Source organism: Medicago sativa, chromosome 3, assembly GCF_051527215.1.
Source record: "Medicago sativa cultivar Bolivia chromosome 3, Bolivia_mono, whole genome shotgun sequence".
Classification (NCBI taxonomy): Eukaryota; Viridiplantae; Streptophyta; class Magnoliopsida; order Fabales; family Fabaceae; genus Medicago; species Medicago sativa.
The window spans coordinates 13,976,096-13,992,938 of NC_140751.1; the positions used below are offsets into that span (position 1 = coordinate 13,976,096).

At 36.2% G+C, this 16,843-nt stretch overlaps 1 pseudogene; it reads left to right on the top strand.

Annotated features, from left to right (window-relative positions):
• The first annotated feature begins 207 nt into the window (after nt 1–207).
• On the top strand, nt 208–15,857 carry LOC146935948 (uncharacterized; annotated as a pseudogene).
• Nucleotides 15,858–16,843: the final 986 nt, after the last annotated feature.

Sequence of the window (16,843 nt, forward strand, 5' to 3'; positions counted from 1 at the left end):
GTCAATTCACACACTACTCACTCACAACAAACATATTTGCTTTCAAATCTCTTGCAAAGTAAGCGCATTCTCTCAACCCTAGAACCCTAAAATCCTCATCTTCTTCAAATCTTCTTCAATCATCAAATGGCATCATCAAGTTCGCAACGAGAAGGTTCAGTATCTACTTCACGGATGGTCCCTGAATATGACTACAGAGGAAGAAGCATGAAACTAGAAGAATGGGAACTGTTGGTTCAAGTAGAAAATCCAGTAGATTTTGCATCTCTAGCATTTCATACGTGTTGGATCAGAAACTACTACGAAGTGCAAGGTCTTTTGCCATACTTCAAAATGTTGAATGGACCAACATACGAAGCCATGGTTAGGCACTTCTGGGTGAGAGCTAAGGTATTCGACAAAGAAGCATCTATAGCTGAAGAAAGGCAACTGGTTTTGCTTTATCCAGAACTGGAAGGGAAGACGAGAGAAGAAATGGGACTTGAGCCATTTACTGGTGTTGAAATCAGGTCAAGTATCTGTGGAATTCCAGTAAGGATTGCTGAATGGCAAATAGAAGCTGTACTTGGTGTAGAAGCTTCTGGAAAATACTATGGAATTGATCTTTCAAGTGCTGCTGAAGAACGCATTTGGAAAGAAAAAGCTAATTTGGTTATATACAATTCCACGAAGGAAGGAAAATATGCTGACTTGAACATGGATAAGAAGATGCTTCTGAAGATTCAGAATGAGAATTTGCTTCCATGTGGTGAAGTGAGAAACCAAATTTGGCTCAGAAGGTCTTTCTCCAGCACTTCATCAAACAGGAAAAGGTGAATGTGCCAAAATACATGTTCAAGTATCTGATAGAATGTCTGAAAAAGAGTCAGCTGCAGGACAGACCCTGGGTTCCTTATGGAAGGCTCTTATCAGAAATATTCTATCAAGGAGGAGTTTTGGACAGATTAAGCAGAGTTGAAGCCTTCACAGAAGATACTTGACACTAAGACTGGGAAGTTCATCAATGCTCATACACTCAAAAATATGAAGCTAATCAGTGAGGTCACCAAGCTTGAAACTGATTTGAATGAATCCAATGCAAAGTCTGATCTCATGAAAGATTTTCCTCCTATCTGCAAGAAGGATCCTCTTGATGTGCAGATGTACTACATCAAGGAGCACTTTGAGGCAACCAGTGAAAGAATCAGGTTGGAAGATGTACCTGAGGAGATGTATGGTGGTGCACTGCCACGAGCCAGAGGTAGAAAATCAAAGAGAAGGATGACTGTAGAAGAGTACCTGGAGGTTGAAAAGTCTGTTAAGAAAACAAAAGTTGCTTCTGACAAGCTCAAGATTGGTGGTTCCTCAGTACCATCAATTGAAGAAACTATTGAAGACATGGATTCAAGGTTGATCCTGGATGTTGGTATAGCTCTTGATCAACCTGCAATACCAAAGAAGAAGAGGAAGCCAACAGTAAGGAGGACCAAGGACTTTCCTCATGTTACTGAGAAAGCAGAAGCTGCTACTACTGCTTCTGAAGCTATTGGAAAAGCTTTAGAGATTGCTTCTGATCTTCAAGAGATGGTTATGACAGAGGCTTCACAACTTCTTAACATACCTGATACTGCTGAAGATAATCAAAAGAGAACAGCTAAACATTCAGAACCGGTAATACATGAGATATCCAGTGACTCTCCTTTAACTTCCTTAGAAACCCCATTATCATCATCTTCTGATTCTGATGATGATATACCCATAGGACTTCTTTTTCGAAAACCAGTAAAAAGCCATCCAACATCAACCAAGACCAACACAAAACCCTCTCAGACAAGCACTTATGAGCCAGTGGGTCATATTATCAATGAAAAGATAGAAGAAATGGCTGAGAGAAGAGATAAAGTCATTGATAGTATCCTTCGCCATCATCCTCAACCCCTTAACATTCAACCCCTCAACATGATTGTACCAGAAGATGTTGAACCACACTCAGAAAAAGCCTCTGAAACAACTCCAGAAGCAGCTGCTTCTGAAAATGTTGTTTCAGAAAGCCTCCATCAACAAACACCTGAACCACACAAATCCACAACAACCCCAAAATCACCAATAGTAACCATTGACCTCCAATTCAACAATCAACCATCAACTTCACCACAGCAACCACCAACTGAAACTGAAACCCAACCAGAGCACATTGGACCCCAACCAACTCCCATGGATATTGACAACTCTCAAGTCAATGTCCAAGACCTAACCTCTACCGCACACATTGCTTCTGACCAGCCTTCATCTTCAACCACACAAACACACATTACCATTCCAGTTCCTAACCATGTTCAGGACCTTACTCACAATGATTCTGATCTTGAAACCCTTGAACAACCACCCACAAACATCCTGGAATCTGGATATATTAACGCTGAGCTTCTCACAATCCTAAGTCAAATGCATAATCTGGTGGATCAAAGAAGGTCAATTGATCTCACCAGTGCATATGAAGATTCCTGGGCATCACTTCAGAACCGGGCAGCTGAGCTTATTGAAGACATAAAGGCTAAGTGCATCAGAGTCAAGCAAGCTTCAGTCAGAAGGCTTATGGAAAATCTGAATCAGAGTCTCAGAGTTAGAAATCCTACACTGCTCCTGGAAAACCAGCCCTTCTTCTTAGAAATGGACTACTTGACCAGAGAAGCAAGGTTGTGTAAGCTTCTGAAGAAACAGATGGCACAGCAGCAGCAAGAGGCTAGAGAAAGGGAACAGGCTCTTCTCCAAAGGCAACAATTTCTTGAAGAACAGTTGCAGAAGAAAATTGAAGAAATGGAGAAGATGAAGAAACAACAACAAACCAACCCTTAGTTGCACACCTTAGTGTTATCTTTTGTTTGTTGTTTGTTTTAAATTCTTAGTCCTTGCTTATGAAACCATCTTGTTTTATTTCTCTATGCTTCTGAATGCTTAATGGTTCTGACTGCTTAGCTGCTTCTGATTTATGCCTGGATATTCTTGTTCATATACATTGCTCTGATTGACTTAGTTATTTTCCTATTATACTCTCTTCATGTTTGAGTTTTTCTCAAATCTTTTTGTCTTTTATGCTTTTTTTTTTCAATTTTTTTTGATAATGACAAAAGGGGGAGTATATGTGACAAGTATTTAAAGGCTCTGGGCCCCATTAATGATATTTGAAAATTCTTTTGAAAAACTTCTATCATTTTTTTTTACCTTAAGGGTATAAGCTATGAACGAAAGAAGGAGTATCAAATTTCAAATAAAATTAATTGAACCATTCTTCTTATCTACAAGTTAATTCTTTCAATTTTGCTCTGATATTTTTTTACGCGCTAAAATGAATTTAATTAACCTGGATAGAACTTAGGGGGAGCTTACAAACCTCACCTTAAAGACTATCAGACTCAGGGGGAGTTTGAGCTTACAAACCTCAGATTCTGAGCTTACAAACCTCAGAACCCCAAAGTCAACTTGTTAATTAGATTAACAACAATTGATCAATTTTAAATACTATTGTTTGTCATCATCAAAAAGGGGGAGATTGTTGGAAAAAAATGTGTTTAACAATGAACTTTAAAGAGTTTTGATGATAACAAGGTATTAAAAATTGTAAATTGGACTAGCTAATATTTGTTCAAGTGTACAGGACCATAATTAAAAAGTTACATCATTTATTGGTTCTGAATGAGCAAATAAAGAGCAAATGAAACAACAAAATTTGAAGCTTGGACGCTCCTGAAGGCAACGTGCTACTGAAGAGAAAAAGCGCTCCTAAAGTTTAGTCGCTTCTGAAGTAAGAATAGTGCTCCTGAAGAATAGTGCTCCTGAAGACAAGAGGTCCAGAAGTCGTATCATCAGAAGCTGTATCATCAGAAGCTGCATCATCAGAAGCTGCAGAAGCTGCCTCATCAGAAGCTATTTCACCAGAAGCTGAATATCAACTGGATTTGCAAAGATTCAAGAATTGAAGAATTATCACTGCAAAAGTTGTCTATTGAATTCGAAAACGCAACAAAGGATTAGTGGAATTTTGCAACGGTCATTTCAAAGGTGTTTGAAGGCATGTGCTTGCAATTTGGACGAAAGCGTTGACATTTGTACGAATTGTACAACCACGTTCTCCACTACTCTGTTTTGTGTCCACGCTACAAGACAAGAAAACAGCTCCAGAATACGGCTTCGCCTACATAGATGTTCCTTTGGATAAGGAATGGATTTCAAATTTGTTCTTCATAGGACAACAACCAAATCAGGCAAAAGATCAAAGGTGAAAGATCAAGCTTCAACAACGACTCTTTGGTGTGCTGGCAATTTCACAACGTCTCTTTCACACCTCTATATAAAGTAGTGAAGACCTAGAGATTTGGTAATGCTGAACAACAGACTCTCAATATTTTTACAAGTGCCAAATCTCTGCTGAAATTGTTCTGCATTCACTTAGAATTTCTGTGTCACAAAGTCATTTCTTAGAAATTCTTAAGTCCATTGAGTCTGTATCTGATTTGTATTGTGAGCACTTCTGATTGTATATCAAGTGTTCAACCTAAACAATTTTCTATGTAATTTTGCTTAGTTAGGAAGTCTCTTGCAGTTGTGCTTGAGCAGGAAGTCTCTTGATTGTGTTCTTGAGCAAAGGAAGTCTCTAGCTTGTGTACTTGAGCAAAGGAAGTCTCTTGCTTGTGTGCTTGAGCAATTGTAATCAGATATTACTCTTAGTGAAATCTCCTTGGAAGTGCAAGGGGGACTGGACTACTTCTGGATTGTGGAAGGAACCAGTATAATTGCTTTGTGTCGTTCTTCTTCTCTCTCTCTGTTTTATTCCGCTGTATTTAGATTCTGATTATCACTTCAGAAGCTGTCTCACTTAGCTTCCGATCAGTGTGTTCATGTTTTAGGAGACACGAAGAATTTTTCAAAACACAATTCAACCCCCCCTTCTTGTGTTTTTCTCACCTTCATAAACTTGCTTGCTTTTTTTAAAAAAAATGAAACTTTGAAATGATTAAAAAAAGGAAGACCTAATTATCTACATTTTATTGATTTGGAAGGACGAGTGTCCTCTGCCTACGTACCCGTGAGGGATCAAAACCTCGTAGTTCGGGGTTAAAAAATGACGTTTGATTGGTTGTGTGTTTTTTATTTGTTTTAAAAAAAGTTTTAAAGAGAAAAGCCAAGTGGCAAAAAGAATTTGTTTGTGTTTTTTTATATTGAAAGAAAATAGACTTAAAGTATGATTAAAAATGATTTGATATTTGATTAAGAAAGAAAATAAAAAGAACGCTCACTTGATTGAGAAATCAAGGTTTATTATGAAAATATTTTTTTTTGTGATTTTGATTATTTGAATGTTTTTGTTGTTTTTGAATATTAAATGAAAATTAAACTAACGGAGCAATAAAATTAAAAGCGCGTGGATTTTTGTAGTGACGTTGGATCACCACAAACTCCCTAATCTAATTTTTTGTATTTTTTTGATATATATAAAGCGGTAAAGAAATAAAAGACACACACACACACACACACACTTACTTTTCTCATTTATATTTACATTGCACCTAAATACATTCTAAATGCTGGAAAATAAATGACAATAATTAAAATGCTAAATAAAAATAAAATAAAATGCTAAAAAGAAATAAAATGCAAGAAAATAAAAGAAAGGGACAACCGAAGGGACAAAAATTACCGAAGGCACAAAATTCCGAAGAGACTTATTCCGAAAGGGACTTATTCTGAAGGGACAGAAAAAAGAGGGAGAAGAAAAGAATAGCTCGTCAACACAAGCTAAATGAGGGAGAAGAGAGAAAAGTTCTTTGACAACTCAGGAGAACTTTTGGTGTGTGAAATTGTGCGGAATGAGAGCTATATTTATAGGTGAGGAGGTTGACGAAAATGGAAAAATGGTTTAATGGATTTTGATGGTGATTTGAATGGTGTTTAATGGTGAATTTTAAAAGAGGAATGTTAAAGTTGACACTTGACTTGAAAATTTTTTTTGGACCTTGGACATTTTATTTTTAGACCTATTGACACTTTGTTTTTTTTTTTTGACTTGGACAATAAAATAAAAGTGACCAAATTAAAATATGAAAAATGACTAATTAAAAGATAAAATAAAAATTAGAAATAAAAATTAAATTTATAAAATTAAGTAAAAGATAGAAATTAAAGAGTAAATAACAAATAATAAAAAACTAAAGAAAACTAAAAATATAAAAATATAAAGAGAGAAGAGGGCCTGACTTGAAACCAAACATGAGATATTTTAAAATACCTCTCTGCCAAATTTTTCACTAAAAAGTCAGAGACTAATCAGGGTCAAACGGCGCATGAATGTGGGACCTTAGGTCAAAAATTGGGGTATGACATATATATATATATATACATACATATACTCAAGAAGGTTCTTGGTAAATGTTAGTCTAACAAGATTAGAGTATTAGATATATAACACTTAATTTATACACGATCAAAATGTTCTTGATTAAATAAACCTTAAATGATTTAATAGTTTTGACAAGGACCAAAATGTTCTGGATGAATTAAAGCTTAATTGTTTTAATTTGTTTTAACAAGGACCAGAATGTTCTGGAGAATGATTATATAAGCAGAATGAGAAAAGTGATATTAAGCTAAAATGTGAAAATTATTTTATCAAGCACCAGAATGTTTTGGAGAATCATTAATATAAAAGCAGAATGATAAAATAATATTAACTTAAAATATTAAGTTATTTTAACACGGACCAGAATGTTCTGGATAATGATTAATATAAGACATGATAAAATAATATTAAGTTAAAATATATAAAGTTATTTTAACACAGACCATAATGTTCTGGAGAATGATTAATATAAGACGGGATGATAAAACAATATTATAAGCTGCATTTAAACTTTAGTTAAATATTTATGCAGTTGTTTTATCTTGGACCAGAATGTTCTGGAGGCAATTAATATTGAATAAAATAATACAACAATATTAATGATTAATTTGGGACCAGAGAACTCTGGATTAATTCGGCTGTGATTAATTAGGACCAGAATATTTTGGAGATTAATAAATATTAATATGAGTGTGATAATGTGTGTATATTATGTAGCTTTAAATACAAAGAAAGAGAAGAAGAATAACACTGGAGAATTATCCTGGTTCACCAAACCCGGCTGCTTCCAGTCCCCACACTTCGTGTGAGATTATCCACTATAGTATTAAGCTAGTAGAAACTTCTAACTAACACTATAAGGTCTTGATCACACCAGATCAGTCCGAAACACCTGTATTATTAACCTCAGCAGGCTTCTACAATTCTTTGCTTTCGCACAAGAAAGGTTGGAACTCTTCTATCTCAAACTATTAAGCCCAATAGACTTGAGATCTAGTTTACACTTTGTATGATGATGGATTTTGGTAGAAAATGGAATCTCAAACAAAAGAGATTTTAAATGATATCTCAAACAAAAGAGATATTTTACAAACACAAACTCAAAACGATGTTCTCAATTAAATGAGATAAAGATAAAATATAGTGAAAGATTTTGGAGTTTGCTTTGTGTTTGTTGAAAGATTGATGAAGAGATTGATTTCTTTAGCTTTGAGAGAGAGAGATATCAAAGCTTTTGTTTATCAAAACTCTTGCAATAAACCTTCATAGCCTTCCTCTATTTATAGTGTAAGCCTTGGAGACCAAGCCAAAAAAGAGTTGTTGAAACTCATTTCAAACTAAAAAAATAGGCTCCACATGATACTTGGAGAGAAAGCATGAAAATTGCACTTGCAGAACGTTCTCCAGAATGTTCTAGAATTTCCAGGTAGCACAAAGAGGAAGTTCGACGTGATTGCAAGCTGTAGAGAGTTGTTCTCTTTATTGTAGAAGCTTGGAGACCACTTATGATGATGTAATCTTGATGTCATTACATGATGTCATAAGATGATGTCTTTGATGATGTCATATGGTAGTAACTTTGGAGACATGTTCTTTAATGAACTAAAAATAATGAAGGCCTTTTTGCTGATTTTATTTTCATGGTCCATGTGCAATAATGCCTTGATATGTCTTTTGATGTAAATAATTTATTTTCTTTGTGAAACCAGAATGTTCTCGTAACAGTGACTAGAACGTTCTCTAGAACATTCTCGCTGAAACATTCTCAAAAAACACATTAGTGGATAACAAAATAATAATTGTAATATTTTTGTTATCTTTTAAAACATTAAATGAGGATGTTTTCTTCACTTTGTATGACCAGAATAATATTTGTAGGAACATGAGAAACCATTTTCAAAGTTAAAATTCTTTTGATTGATTTCTATTCTCCAAATCATATCTTGAATATTGATGGAAGATTCTTATACCATCATAAGTCTTTTATGATAGAATCTCCAGGCATATGATCATGAATTTTCTTCTTTGATATTTCTCCAATCAATATCATTAATAAATGACTTAATAAATAATTCATTCATGAATTGGTTTTTCTTCAAAGTTGATTCTAATCATTTTGATGAAATGATGAGAATAATTTCGAGTGTAATATGCATCCTCATCATGAGAACCTTCTTTCATTAGAGTTGATAATGTTTCCTTCTATTTGAGATGACGATACATTCTCGGTTAATTAACCTTGAATTATTTTGTTGATGATGCAATTTATCACATAATTCCACTTGGTGATCGCACACAATTTATCTTGTCCATTGAGTATCTTTGAGATGTTTTAGTTTAGGCATGCATGTAATCCTGAAGGTACATTCAATCATTGTCTTGAATGAAACTTTTGTGCCTTTTCCTTAAACTCTTTTAGAAGCTCTTTGCTAAAAACCAAGGGTGACGAGGACGAGTCAATTGATCATCAAATTCATGTTCTTGTTGAATCTTCAATCAACACTCATTTGATTCAAACAATAGTTATAACTTCTTTTGAGTTTGCGATGCTACTGGTTTAGTATTACTACTTTTCTACGTCTGTGAAAAGACTCAAGTGCAAACATCAGTAGATCACCATTCATAAAACTTAGTGTTTATTCCATAAGGTTTGTTATCATTAAAACATTCATCAAAAAGATTTTTGTTTCAACATCTATTTCAGACCGTTATTTTTTATTCGCAAACAACCAATCTTGTAAAAGCTCCCCAATTTATTTCTTTTATCATAAGTTTAGCAAATTACCGAGTTGAAAACAACAATCTATGTGGAGACGATAACTTACAACTTTTTTATTTTTAATTGGAAATATTTGGTGTACTTGTCAAATTTATCAACATATATAATAACAACAATACTTAAAGTTTGTATTTGATCATGAATACTTAGCTCTTTAGCCTTTACTATAGTTCTTTAACAAATACTGATATATGTAAATTTTAAATTACAAGTATTTGTATAACACAAGGAAAACAGAGCTTGGTTCTTAGAGTCATAGATAAATTTTCTAATTTAATTTGAATACAACTGTAATATCCCGCCTGCTAGTATCAGAATATTACCCGTCAATCGTGCCAGAGAAAATAATTCATGGAAAGTGGTTAATAGTCAATATTTTATGACATGTTAGCATAACACGGGAAAAGTATCGGTGTCGTATTTAACACGCTTAAAGCAAGGGCAATTTGGTAATTGCGCGTGAAAGGATATTTATTGGATTGGGACCAAAGAATATCCCATTATTCCTTTATTCTTCTCTTTCCAAAAGTTGGAAAAGGCATTTTCTCTCTTCCACTCCTCTTCTCCATCGATCTCTCTTCTCTCCTCACCTCATCATGTCATCAAATCTTCTTCCTCAAGGTTCATGATTCAAGTTTTGGTTTCCCTATGATTCTACAAGAGGTTAGTAACTTAGATTAAGCTTGTTTTCTCTTCCTCTCCTTTTTAGAAGATATTCAAGCTTAGGGTTTATGGTTTGGTGAAGTGGAAGCTTGAGCTTTGCTTATGTTTGTTATACCCTAATTTTGGACCTAAAAATACTTGTTCAAATTTTCTTTCATCTTTGATATATGTCTATTACTTTTGAAGAATTGCCAATTTGCTATTGTTTACACTGACATTTTACTCTGCTTTATCTCTCGATTTGGTTTCAAAAATCTTTCCAATTGTGTTTTTGTCTATCTTTTCTTACATTTCAAGTCATTTGAAATTGTCTCTGATTAATTACATCTTTCTCTGCATCTTATTTCAATATTGTTTGCGAAATTCATGAAAAAGGGTATTTTAGTCATTTCCTGTATCCAAACTCCTTTTAGTCCTTAAAAAATTGTTTGAGTCTTTTCAATTGGTTTGAATAAGTCCTTGTTTCAATCTCATGTCAAAATCCATTGCAAAAATTACATTTGAAGTCACTTCGAGTCAGTTTAGCCCCTAGGGGCATTTTAGTCATTTCCAGTGTCAAAGCTCTGTTTAAGTCTCTTAAAATTGTCTCTGGGTCTTTTCAATGTGCTTGTATAAATTTTTGCTTAAATTCCTTGTTAAAAATCATTTTAAAATTACATCTGAGTCATTTGGAGTCAGTTTGGCCCTTAGGGGCACTTTAGTCTTTTCATGTGTTAAAACTCTGCTTAATTTCTAAAAGTTGTCTCTGAGTCTTTTCAATATGCTTGTATAAACTTTTGCTTAAATTCCTTGTTAAAAAATCATTTTAAAATTGCATTTGAGTCGTTTTAGTCCCTAGGGGCATTTTGGTCATTTCACACGAAATTTTGGCAAAGAGAGGTTACTTTGAAGTACCTCATTTAAGTAGTTGGTTCATTTTTGTTCGTTTTGTTATTTTTAATCGTTTCACTTTACGTTATTTTCCATTTACCAATTTTAATTCAGTTTTATTTTTAATTTTCATTTTGTCCTTTTGCTATTTTTGCACATTAAGTCCTTTAGTTTTGTTATTTGCAGATTAGTCCTTTAGTTTTTATAATTTGCAGATTGGTCCAGAAGTTTCTTACAGGCTTGTGTCCACGTGGCAATGCCTTATTGGTCCAGAGTGCACAGGTGTCAGCCTATAAAAGGCCAAATCATCACAAGGTCCATTCAGTCAGTGCCACATCACAACCATACTGCACAAACAGTTTACCAGTTTCTCTCTCCACAGAAAAGAGATCTAACCGTTTTTTCCAGAAGAACTTGAACAATCTTCAAAGATTGTTCATCTTCTCCACCAAGAACCACAATCAATTACCCGAATCATCCCTCACCAAATCCACCCATCACCATCAATATTCAAGCTAATCACACAAATTCGTCACAGTCCAGAATTCAAGTCGATTTCGTCACTAAATCCCGCAACGAACAACAACTTCAGATTCGTGTTCATACCGAAAACGCCATAATCGAATCCTTTCTCAGATTCACAATCAAACCACAAGGCGTAGAAAATTTGCAGAAGCGAGGAACACGAAGAAACGAAGAAGAAGTGAAGCTAGAGACACGTAGGAGAAAAGAACCGGTTTATTTCCGGTTCGTGGTTCAAAGAATTCAAGATCCTTGAAGTTTCCTCCGTTTGTTTCCTCTTCACCTCCGAATCCAACTGCGGTAATCCCTTCGTCCTCTTCCTTGGTTCACTTGAAAGTTTTGTTCAAATTAGTTTTGTTAGATCTAGGGAGATGTAGTACTTTCATGTGAAATCTGAAGCCAGATTCGTGTTCTACGCAAGAAAGGAGTTCGAAAACTGTAAAAAAAATTTGAATCGGAACTGAAAAATTTCTCCGTCGCCGGAGTTCCTTTCTCGTCGGAGAAGACGACTGAGCTTTCAGAGCTTCTCTCTCTAGAGGTATGTTAGAGAGAGAAGTGTTTTTTGGTTTTGTGTTGTTCCTGCCAGCGTTTTGCTTATATATGCCTCCTGATCCCACGCGCGCGCGTGCGCTATTCTTATTGTGTTCCTATTGATCTTAACCGTTAGATCTACCCCTAGGTGACGTGTACGTACGAGATGTTGAGTTTGTGTGTGCATGTTTATGCTTGCTGTGTGCCGCGTGCTGTGAGCCTTAGGATCTAGGGTTTAGATGGATCCCGTTCAATCCAGTGGTTGCAAAGCACCTGGATAGTCCAAGATCTCCAAGATCCACCATCAGCTTTGGGTTTGGGCCTGGATTTCTTGCTGCATTCGTTTTAGTGGTTTTTTTTGCTATTTCTACACTGTTAATTGTTAGTTACACCCCTGCATGCCTAAAATGTTTTTTTAGAAAATCCCCTAAAAATTTACAAAGATCTCTTGGTATTTTTGTGATATTTTTATGTTGATTTTACACTAAGAAAGCCTATAAAAAATATTGATACATTTTTTGTTTAATGCTTGGATTTCATATTGAAAAATTGGTGAAAATGTGCATAATTTTGTTCCCAATGTGTTGAGATATGTTTGAGACTTGTGATGGGAGAATTTGTGATGGATTTGTCACTGTTTGTATGTGTTTCTTGCTGCATGTGAATATGTGTAATTAGTTTCTTGTTTTACAAGTCATGTGAATATTTGTTTGTGAAATTAGATGCCAAATATGCCTAAAATGTATCATGATTCTTGATTTGGATGTATTCTCATAATTCTCATATTGTTGATTGTGATAAAAATCTTTGAATATTGTCATGATATGGGAATTATAAATCACACACTTGTCTTGTTATCATGATGATTTTTTAGGCATATTTTGCTAAGAGTTCAATCACCTTTTTTGCAAGTTTTTGCTACTTAGCTTAATTTTCCTTTTGCTTATAATTTTCATGCCATTATACCTTGTCCTACTAACCATTTCATTTCCTGTTTCATACATCATGAGCATTCCATACTTCATCTCCTCCTTCATCTTATTTCTTGCACTTTAAATTTTACTAAGAGTTAGAATGTAAAGACTTAGGAATTTTGTATTTTACTTCATGCAATTTTAAATTCTTGCAAGACCATAGAATGTAAATTAGGGCATGATGTAAAGGACTATGGACTCTAATGATGTACACCGACACAAGCACCGACACATGCACACACATCAGATAGATATTTCTAGATGTATGGTTAGGTTATGCATGTATAGATGTATGTTTAGGATTGAATGCTTTAGATGAATGCCTAGGATTTACACTTAGAAAAAATCATTTTCCAAATAAATATGAACAATATCACTCAAATCATTTTCTAAATAAACCTTGGGATCAAAATCCCATTGTATTTTCCCTTTTATTTTCTTAATCAAATTTCAATGAAAATTAATCATACTTGACTTTTTTTTCCCAAAATCACTAATCAAACCCCACTTTTTCTTAAATCTCAATGCTCATGAAGCCTCTCAATCTCCATTCTTCAAAATCCCATTTTCAAACTTAAAATCAACCAACAAAAAAACAAAAACATCTTTTGGAAGAGAACTACGGTGGATTTGATCCCTTAAAAGGGTACGTAGGCAAGGAATCAAAATTCCTTCAATTCAAATAAAATAAAAATTCAAACATCTTCTTCTCCCTCCAATTCTTCACCTAGTAAACTCTTAGGCTTAAATAAACACTTTTCAAATAGCATTTAAAAATAAAGCGCGCGCGTAGAAAGTAAGGACAGTTCCTATAGGATACTATAGTCGTTATGGGTGCCTAACACCTTCCCGTAGCGAAAACAACTCCCGGACCTCGATTCTCAAGGGTTTTGCTTATTTTTTCCCTTCCCAAGAAAAAATGAGATATCAAAGGTTAAAAAGGTTCAAACGTAATCAATGTTTGACACCCGAAAACCAAGATAAAACAGCTGGCGACTTCACTGGGGAGATTCGAGAGTTACGCCTAGTCTTTATTTCCACGCTTGCGCTTTGTTTTTACTTGTTTCTTTTACTTGTTTTCCTATGTGAATAAATGTTTAATTTCTTGCAAACGTGTGGGGTGAGAATATCAAAAGTCCTACACCCGGGCTGAGTGAACTTAGGATTTAGGGGGGATATAATCGACAATTCATTCCGGGGGTTGCCTCGTGTTTTGGATTATGCGATCAATCCCACATAGCTAAGGCATTTTGGGGGTGATGTTGTCGGCGCGTGTTGTCGCGTTTAGGCACTTTACTTCTAATTGTTCTATGACGCTATGAACCGTAGATAACCAAACCCATCCATGGCCATTTTCTAGGATGTAGTGCGGAGGCTAAATCGAGTGTTGTCTCGAATTTTAGTCGTCACGCGATGCTACACTCAAGTTAGACCTTCTTACGGATAATCATGGAGCGAGTGTTGTCTCGTGACACCGTGATATACGTCGGAGAGGTTGCAACTTGGGAACCTTTTTAGAACCCGGTTACTATCTCCTAAAGCCCTAGATTCACCGGACACCGTGTCCACCCATGACTCCTTGACTTTGAATTTCAACCCACCATGTTTTCTCCGTACTTGAACATAATCATGCATACATGCATACATGCATAAATTTTTTCCATGCATTTTATCGAAGGGCTTAGACAAATTGAATTTGTAAACATTGTAGGAATGGGGAAGACTAAGTCCTACAAGTTCAAGGAAGTGGATTTGGCTAGTTTAAGAGATTTGGCACTCAAGATCGAGGATCCGACTGGTTTCCGACACCGTTACGGGGCTTTACTTACTATTCTCCAGACTAATGTGGATGAGAAGCTTGTGCACACTCTAGTGCAATTCTATGATCGGGAGTATCGGTGCTTTACTTTTCCCGACTTTCAATTGATGCCTACCCTAGAGGCTTATTCTTCCTTGACCGGCTTACCCATAGCCAAAGAGACACCTTTTGCGGGAGTTGAGAATCCTCCTACTCCACTGGTTATTGCTAAAGATCTCTATCTCAAGACCACCGATGTCTCCAAGAATCTTGTCACTAAGGCTCACATCCGAGGGTTCACTTCGAAGTATCTACTTGAGAAAGCCAATCTTGAAACTACTTGTCAGGACACTCTTGAGGGTATTCTCGCACTTCTCATCTATGGGCTTATTCTCTTTCCAAATCTTGATGACTTCGTGGATATGAATGCTATTATGATCTTCCACTCCAAGAATCCGGTTCCTACTTTGCTAGCTGACACATACCATGCTATTCACGATTGATCCGGCAAGGGTCGTGGATACATTCTTTGTTGTGTGCCTCTCCTCTATAGGTGGTTTATTTCGCACCTTCCGAAGTCTTTCCATGATAATCCAGAGAATTGGTCTATTTCACAGAGGATCATGGCTCTCACTCCTAATGACGTGGTTTGGCTCACTCCAGCTTCTAGAGTCAGAGGAAATCATTTTCGGTGGTGGGAAGTTTCTTAATGTACCTCTTCTTGGTACCAGGGGTGGAATCAACTATAACCCGGAGCTCGCCTTGCGGCAGTTTGGTTTCCCGGTGAAAGATAAGCCCATCAATCTTGCTACATCTCCTTACTTCTTCCACTACTCCAATGCTCCCACGGGAATAAGAGAAGACTTCATGGAAGCTTGGTCTAAGCTTCGAAAGAAAGAGGTGAAGCATATGGGTTTAAGGTCCGATGTTGCTCATGAGGCCTATACACAGTGGGTGATAAACCAAGCTGAGGAGATTGGTATGCCTTACCCCGCTATGAGGTATGTGTCTAAATCTATGCCTACCATGCATCTGCCTCTACTACCACCTACTCAGGAGAAGTATCAGGAGCATCTAGCTATGGAGAGTCGGGAGAAGCATCAATGGAGGACTAGGTGCTATGAGGCTGAGAACTTGATTATGACTTTGGATGGAAAAGATGAGTAGAAGACTCATGAGGTGTTGACACTGAAGAAAGAGTTGGCTAAAGCTAGGAAAGAAATTGAAGAAAAGGATAGGATGCTTATGAGGGACTCCAAGAGGGATAGGGGTGCCCGTAACTTCTATGCTCGATACTGCAGTTATGAGTCTGAGTCTGAGGAAGATACTTCCACTTCCTATGCTTGAGGATTTCTATTTCCTGTTGTTATTTCCAGTTGTTTATGTTGTTTTACATTTTCAAAGTCTATCCCTTAGCTTAGTATTTCAAAGGGAATTATCTTGTAAGACTCTATGATGCTTGATTATTTTGTCTAGTTTTGATTATTTAGTAATATTTACAAGTTTCTAATTTGTCTAAAACCCTTCGATAACACAAAAAGAGTCTTTTTGCATATGCATTAACACATCTCATGCATCATATGCATTCACTGGTCACAAAAACTTCTCTTGTGCTCATTGCCTCCTGGTTTTTTCTGCTGCAGTCTGAAAAGTGGCTCATGCTCGTAAAGTTTATCAACCAGATAGAGTTCATCAAACAAGATTTTACAAGAGAAGAAACATGGCTAACTTTGAAGAAGAAAATGCACAGCTCCGTGCCGAATTGGCTGCTATGAAAGAAGACTTGGCTAAGGCTCATGACGCTATGTCCACTATGATGGCTGCACAAGAACAACCAGCCACATCTGTCCTAGCTTCTACTGAAGTGATTCCATCTATCCCACTATCTACTGTGATGTCTGATGCTCGGTTTGTTATGCCTAATGGACACCCTTATGGACTCCTAGCTTTCTATGCTCCTAATACTGCGGCTGGTATTTCTGGTATTGGCAATCAAGGACAGATTCCTGTGACAACTTTTGCTTCTACACCTACTTCTATGCCTCAAGTGACTACTGTTGTTACCGACCCTGTTGTACACACTGTGCAACAGGTAATTGATGTTGATACTCCGCGTGGACAAGACCCTATAATGGAAGCTATGAGAAGACAATTAAGAGAGTTGGCTGGAGAACTCCGTGAGGTCAAGGCTAGCCGTGGGAATGGTGTTTCTGCTAAGGCTCGTGATCTATGCCTGGTGTCCCGATTTGAGGTTCCTAAGAAATTCAAAGTGCCAGATTTTGACAAATACAATGGAACTTCTTGTCCACATAGCCATGTCATTCGGTACGTCC